Here is an 8,607-nt window from a genome sequence, read left to right as displayed (position 1 = left end):
ACAACTGTCCATACATTTCACCATAAATTACTGAGCACACAATGAAAATACTTTTAAATAGCAAAAAGATGTCAAGACTCTACTTGAAAGATCTTCGCTCACTGTTTGATTTTGCTGAGATCTCTGCTGAAACTCAAGAGGGAATACTTTTGAGAATATTGGGGTATTTTTTTCACAGGAGAAAAATCTGAGAAGCATGAGACAAAAAAGGTTTCCATTTCATTTTTTCTGATCTCATTATTGTCAAGAAGTAACCAAAAAGATATTAAGTAGATCTCTTTTTTATTTTTTTATTCCTATTCTGCTTAAAAAAAATTAAGCTTGAATTTGTTTTTCCTAGTCCAATGTATGGCAATACTATTACCAGCACGGTTATTTTCGATTAATGATAATTTAAAATATCATCAGAGGGAGTAAACACTGGCTTCTGAGAGGTTATTTTTATTTTCTTTCCTTTATGGTAAGCAACCCATACTTGTTGAATTTACTCATATAAGTAAGGAAGTGGTTAAAAGCACAGGCAGAAATATTCCATAGTGTTTGATTCACTTCTGTAAGTAATTTTACATGTAGAGTAGTGGTGAGTGTGACATTATGGCACAGTGTTTGGTGTTGGGTTCAGCATGTGTAGCAGGACTTAAATAGAAAAAGCATGCTGCAAAAAGAGACACCCTTGCACAAGACATTGGTGGATTATGATTTTTAGTCATCAGACAAACAATCCATTGCCTTTCCTAACCCACTTATGCAGAGCAGGGTTGAGGGGCAGCTGTAGTTTTCCCAGCAATCATCAGGTGCAAAGTAGGAACAATACCTGGACAGACTGGCAGCCCATCCACATACATTGGAGACTATTTAGCTAAGCCAATCCACCTGACCTGCATATCTATGGAAGAAAACTTGGAGCACCCAGATGAAGCCAGACATGGGGCAAGCATGCAAACTCCATGCAGGGACCACTAGGAGTGTAAATCACAAACTCAGTCCCTTTTATTTGTTTTAATGTAAAGGAATTTAAACTTAGTAACTCTGGAGCAGCTTTTAACATAAAACAACATCACATTCAAATAACAAACTGTTGAAGAATGTCACACACAGTAAAAGTTTGGGAAGTGGTTAAAGATGAAGGCCTAGGGAAGAGACTACCATATGGACAGCGCAGGTTGGTTTTATGCCAGGGAATGGAACAACTGATGTAATCTTTGCATTGAGACAACTCATAGAAAAGCATCAAGAAAAAGCATAAAGGTTTTCATATGGTGTTTATTGATTTAGAAAAGGCTTATGATAGTGTCACATCAAGAGCGCATGAGAGAGAAGGGATTACTAGAGAAGTACTTGAGGAGTGTCCAGGATATTATGTGCGGAGTGAGGACTCGGATTAAAAGTAGGGGTAGCGGACAAGATCCCAGTTTGAGGAGGTCTGCACCAGTGGTCTTCTGTAAGTTCTAACGTCTTTGATCTGGTTATTGAGGTGTTTAGTCCTAGGATAAATGGCCTGTCCCCCTGGCGCATACTTTTTGCTGATAACATTTTGTTGTGTAGCACCAGGAAAGAGGATGTGAAGAGGAAGCCTGAAGAATGGATAAGGGCTTTGGAAGATTGAGGATTGAAAATAAATAGGAAGAAGGCAGAATATATGAGGTTTAATGATGATCAGGTCTCAGAAGGTAGCCTGCAGGGAGAGCTACTGAAAAAAGTGGGTACATTTAAATATTTAGGATCAGTGGATAGCCCTAAATGAAATATTAGGTTCAGAGATACAGTGTGGATAGAACAACTGAAAGAAGGTATCAGGAGTATTGTGTGATCGAAGGATTAAATCAAAGGTTAAACTAAAGGTTTTTAAGACAGTTTTAAGACCAGCAATGATGTTTGGAGCTGAAACACAGGCTGTAAAGGGATCACAGAAGAAGAAATTAAATTTAGCAGAAATGAGAATGTTGAAATGAACGTGTGGAGTTACAAAAAAGGACAGAGTAAGAAATGAGATAGTCAGAGGTACAAGAAATGTGGGAGAGATATCTGAGAAAGTACAGGAAAGTAGGTTGATGTGGTATTGACATGTAAAGAGGAGAAACAATGAACATGTGGGCAAAAGAGTGATGGCAATGGTACAGTAGAAGAGAAAGTGAGGAAGGCCAAAGCAGAAGTGGATGGATAAAATAAAAGAAGAGCTGAAAGTAAATGGCTTGACTGGTGAGGAGGTGCAGGACCAAGTTGTATGGAGAATGTTGATCAAGCACGTCAACCCTACTAGAAATAAATGCATGAATTAAGTCCAAGTATCTTGCAAATTTAAAAAAAAAAAAAAATCTTAATTTTCCAATCTTTTTAAGCAGGAAATAATTGTTTTATATAGTTTTTTCAAAATATTTGAAAAGGCGAACATTAGATCTTCATGCCAACAGTGCCTACATATAATGGAGATAAACTTGAACAAATGACACATAAAATTGACATGGTGTATTTACTCTCATAATCCAAATAAGCAAAAAACAATTTTTCATATTAAATAAATAAATAATCCTCTACATATACCGCCACCTTAGAATCAGGTGTTCCAGATTAAATGTCAGTGGTTAAAATCTCCTTAGTGAATATGTAGATGAAACATGTCTTATCTAAACCTCATCTACAGTATCTAGAGTCTAGTGTTGCCATTGCTATTGATCTGATGCCATCATGTCAAGATCAAAAGAGCTCTCTTAAGCCTTTAGAAAGGACATTATGGTTACCTATGAGTCGGGCTAGGGATTTAAAAAGATTGCCAAATTACTTGAAATCAATCATCCAACTGTATGGAAAATCATCTGGCAGGCTCAGAAAATTCATCCCAGGAACTGACTAATTTACTACTAAAAGAGATCTCCAAGAACTCAAAAATGTCATTGTAGGATCTGCAGGCAACTTCTGCCAAAATGTATAGTAAGGTGCATGTATCTACAATCAGGAAAAAAGATCAGATTTGACCTGCATGTGAGGTGTGCCAGGAAAAGGAATTGTTGTCCAAAAAGAATATTTCAGCAAGACTACAATTTTTTAATCAAGTAAAAATGTGTCTTTGTCCCAAATGTTATGGAAGACACTGTAGGTCCTTTTATGCTTACCTACACGATCTTTATTTTACTATGTATGTCCCTATTCAAAGTTACCGTCACCTTTCATCTATCCAAAATCTACTTTCACAAGCCACTTCTTTTAATAATGGTTTGAAGGGGTCATGGGTCATAAGAGCAAGGCATGGACTGAACCTGGATATAGGACACCAGCCTATCATCATGCACAATTTTCCACACAGCCATACTTACTCGTTCTGTAGTAATTTAGAGGCACATGCTTACAAAATGGTGAATGACTTAACTACATCTAGACATTTCAGGGTTTTACTCTATATATATATATATATATACAGTGGTGTGAAAAACTATTTGCCCCTTCCTGATTTCTTATTCTTTTGCATGTATGTGACACAAAATGTTTCTGATCATCAAACACATTTAACCATTAGTCAAATATAACACAAAATGCAGTTTTTAAATGATGGTTTTTATTATTTAGGAGCAAAAAATCCAAACCTACATGGCCCTGTGTGAAAAAGTAATTGCCCCCTGAACCTAATAACTGGTTGGGCCACCCTTAGCAGCAATAACTGCAATCAAGCGCTTATGATAACTTGCAATGAGTCTTTTACAGCTCTGGAGGAATTTTGGTCAACTCATCTTTGCAGAATTGTGTAATTCAGCTTTATTTGAGGGTTTTCTAGCATGAACTGCCTTTTTAAGGTCATGCCATAGCATCTCAATTGGATTCAGGTCAGGACTTTGACTAGGCCACTCCAAAGTCTTCATTTTGTTTTTCTTCAGCCATTCAGAGGTGGATTTGCTGGTGTGTTTTGGGTCATTGTCCTGTTGCAGCACCCAAGATCGCTTCAGCTTGAGTTGACGAACAGATGGCCGGACATTCTCCTTCAGGATTTTTTGGTAGACATTAGAATTCATGGTTCCATCTATCACAGCAAGCCTTCCAGGTCCTGAAGCAGCAAAACAACCCCAGACCATCACACTACCACCACCATATTTTACTGTTGGTATGATGTTCTTTTCTGAAATGCTGTGTTCCTTTTACGCCAGATGTAACGGGACATTTGCCTTCCAAAAAGTTCAACTTTTGTCTCATCAGTCCACAAGGTATTTTCCCAAAAGTCTTGGCAATCATTGAGATGTTTCTTAGCAAAATTGAGACGAGCCCTAATGTTCTTTTTGCTTAACAGTGGTTTGCGTCTTGGAAATCTGCCATGTACGCCGTTTTTGCCCAGTCTCTTTCTTATGGTGGAGTCGTGAACACTGACCTTAATTGAGGCAAGTGAGGCCTGCAGTTCTTTAGACGTTGTCCTGGGGTCTTTTGTGACGTCTCGGATGAGTCGTCTCTGTGCTCTTGGGGTAATTTTGGTCGGCCGGCCACTCCTGGGAAGGTTCACCACTGTTCCATGTTTTTGCCATTTGTGGATAATGGCTCTCACTGTGGTTCGCTGGAGTCCCAAAGTTTAGAAATGGCTTTATAACCTTTACCAGATGGATAGATCTCAATTACTTCTATTCTTATTTGTTCCTGAATTTCTTTGGATCTTGGCATGATGTCTAGCTTTTGAGGTGCTTTTGGTCTACTTATCTGTGTCAGGCAGCTCCTATTTAAGTGATTTCTTGATTGAAACAGGTGTGGCAGTAATCAGGCCTGGGGGTGGCTACGGAAATTGAACTCAGGTGTGATACACCACAGTTAGGTTATTTTTAACAAGGGGGCAATTACTTTGTCACACAGGGCCATGTAGGTTTGGATTTTTTTTCTCCCTAAATAATAAAAAACATCATTTAAAAACTGCATTTTGTGTTTACTTGTGTTATATTTGACTAATGGCTAAATGTGTTTGATGATCAGAAACATTTTGTGTGACAAACATGCAAAAGAATAAGAAATCAGGAAGGGGGCAAATAGTTTTTCACACCACTGTATATATATAGCGCTTTTCCAACCTATGAACTGGTCACTTGAAATCCAAATCTTCCTGCAAATTTGAACTGATGTTCAAACTGCAAATAACTGATGGTAGTTATTTCAGTAAACAGAAAAAGAGGCCATCAAAACTAGCTTTTACTAATCCTTATCAATCTCTCTTTTATCTTGCTTTGTGTGTTGGTTGACTAAGCTGACTTTAGTATGGTGGTGACAGAAATAGCATCAGCTAGATGACTGATTAAATTACAGTTATGGATGTTAGTATGTATTGTATAACAATGTAAAAAATAGCAAAGGTGCACAAAAACTAATTCAGTATGAATTATGGCATTGCATCTCAGGAGACTTCAGGAATTTGAAAAAATTGTAGTCTTATAGTTGTGCTTACTAGAGGGTTAAACAGTGTTTCAGAGGGCTCTACATACTTTAAGCCAGTGGCACATTACCTGACTTCTAGTCAGAGTGAAAATATGACATCTGCTGATGCTTTCCAAAGTATCATAAGAAAATACCTTTTTCTGACAGCCAACATGATGCCATCTAACAGTGGTGGTGCAGTGCAAATGCTTTCCGGCTACAGAAAGTTTAGCTGCAATCTGTGTTTTTATTTTTATTTTTTACTTTTCTAATCTGTTATAGTACTTAAAAGATGAGACAAATGATCCTCTCTTCGGTTCCTGAGGTCCAAAACACTTGCATTCCATATTTCTCGTATGTTAATTATGTGCATTGTACCTCCTGCCAAGTGCTCACAAAGCCCACCCATACAAAATAAGACAAAAGCAAACCTGTTTGACTTTTTCAAAGTGAGTCACAGACTGGTTAGATTGAGTCACAAGGTGTGTCAAACTACATGGTTGACACTCAGACAAGTGTGTTATGACTGCCTCCAGCTCATTCTGATAATGATGAATTCTAATTACCAAACTACCTTAGCTCTTTGAACTAGATGAGTGTCCAAGCCCTGAAGAACAAGGCGGCTCCTGGAGAAGACACTATACCTGCCGAAATCAAGATGGCTTTTGTCCCAAATCCAGCACAATTGAAATGATCTTCGTCATCTGCCAAATCCTAGAGGAGTCTCGCGAACACCAACGAGACATCAGCTTTGTCTTCATCAACCTGCAGAAGGCATTTGACACCATCAACTATGAGATGGTTTTGAATGTATTTCATAAGTTTGGATGTCCCCTGAAATTCCTCAGTATTCTACATCTCTTCCATGAAGGAATGAGAGCAAAGATCCTTATTGGTGGGGAAAACGTCTGCTCTCTTCAAAATAACTGTTGGTGTCAAGCAAGGTTGTGTCCTAGTTCCAGTGTTTTTTACCATTTACCTTGTCACCGTCACTCCTCTCTCCAGAAATGTTTTAGACACCACTGGTGAAGTGTGAATCCGATACCAGCTGGATGGAAACATGTTTAACCTTCATAGATTGTCAGCTCATTTGAAAACCTCTTCGACAATCGTTTGAGCTCCAGTATTCTGACAATGTTGCCAGCATAACACTTCAATTGGAAAGCACTCAGAGGACCATTGAATCTTTACAATCAACCTTTTGCTGGACGGGCCAGGAAATCAGCACCTTCAAAACACTGACCCTTCAGACTGCCTTCCAGCACATAGGTCCTCCAGTGGGCATCAAGATTGGCAACAACACACCGCGAAAATGCACAATCCTTCCCCTACCTTGGAAGCAAAGTATCCAGTGATGCTTCTATGACTGAGGAGATTTGAATTGCCTGTGACGAGCCCTTCTCTGCAGTCAGCCGCCTACCCAAGTGGGTCTTCTGTAACTGAGATCTCTGCACATAACCAAGGTTGTAGTGTGTCACGTAGTATGTATATCAGCACTCCATTATGAACAAGAGTTCTTGACTACCTACCACAAGCAAATCTGCACATTAGAAGCCTTCCACATCCGCTGCCTCCAGAAGATCCTGGGCATCACTTGGAAGGACAGGGTTCTGCTCACTAAAATTCTAGAACACTCCTCATTGAATAGCATTGAGGCTATGCTGCTCAGCCATGTCCTCCACTGGACCAGGCATGTTATCCACATTGACAAGTCTCTGCTTCTCTGAACGTTCTTGTATGGTGAACTCACTGAAGGATCCTGACCTCAAGGTAGACTGAAGAAATGCAGGAAGGACTACTTGAAGTGTTCTCTCATGATCTGCTCCATTCCACATATGCAACTTGAGACACTTGCTGGGGACAGCATACTTTGGAGACAGACCATAATTGAAGGAGTCAATCACTTTGAACAACAGACCCATTAACAACTGGAGACAGGCAAGACGACATCACCATCAAAACCAACCCACTGCAGCTGGGCGGCCATTGCCTTTCCTAAATTGGAGTGAAAGACATGAACAGCCATGACTGACTGGATTCTTGCTTTCTCATGTGTAGGTGTTATCCATTTATAAGGCATACATAGTGCTTCTATTGAAATATTTTTTAAAAAGATAATCACTGATGTATGTTCAGCCCTGTGCTTCTAGACCAATGTGCCCAGTAAAAGGTTATGGCTAATCAAGCCATTTAGCCCATAAGCAGGCAACATTTCCCTACGTAAGAGGGTTTGCAATCTGTAGAACGAGTTAGGGGATAAAACACCCAGAAAGTTCAGGAAATTGGCATAAGTGAAACCTCTTACAACCTGTCATCTGGTCAAGCTGATGACCAGTCTTTGGTATTTATCATTCACCTTACTTCAAGTGGTGAAAAGCAAATCTACATTCTCATTAGCATATTTATTCTGGGTACTGAATTCCATCATCTACATACTTCCTGATGGATTAGGAATAGCTATGCTTATACACTCTTAAAAAGGTGTCAGAATAGTTCAATGAGATTCCATAGAACAACAATTTTTGGTTTCCCAAAAGACTCGTCCAAATAAAGGTCCCAGAAAAAACACTTTAGATCTGAAATAGACTCCATACCATGTCCAGATCAGCGGTAGGCAATGTCAGTCCTGGAGTGCCACAGTGGCTGCAAGTTTTTGTTCCCATTCAGTTTCAAAAGTCAGTCATTACTAATGAAGCACTTATTGCTCTGCTTCATTTTAGTGGTCTCACTTGTTAAGGTTTCTCACCCTTAATTGCATATTTCAGTCAAACAGCTGCTGCATTGTGTTTGTAATGATTCCATATTAGCAAAAAGATGAAGATGAAAGACACAGCTGAAATCTTCATCTAACTTATTTCCATTTACAACTGTGTGGTGTCTTCATGCACTATTTGATTTAACCCTTAAAAGAAAAATATTACACTGAAAATTATCCTTTTTGGGCTTCAAATCATTTGGATATCATCCTTGGAAAGGAAAACTATCTAAAAATATAAAAATCTAACATTCAGACTAAGAAGTTGTGAAATTAAATAATGTCAGAGATTGGCAAGGATTGGTTTCTAATTAAGTAATTGGATTGAAACTAAAACCTGCAGCCAGTCCAGATGGTAACAGAAATGTAAATACCAAATGGGTCTTGCTTTTAAAAAGGACATTTCCAACATACAAGTACACAGGCTAAGTCCAGATTTTCTTAATCAGTTCCTGTTCTTGTAGTTAGCCTACCAAACA

Source organism: Polypterus senegalus, chromosome 3 (genome assembly GCF_016835505.1).
Source record: "Polypterus senegalus isolate Bchr_013 chromosome 3, ASM1683550v1, whole genome shotgun sequence".
NCBI lineage: Eukaryota > Metazoa > Chordata > Cladistia > Polypteriformes > Polypteridae > Polypterus > Polypterus senegalus.
The sequence above is the reverse complement of the archived record's forward strand: the minus strand, read 5'-3'. Positions refer to the sequence as shown.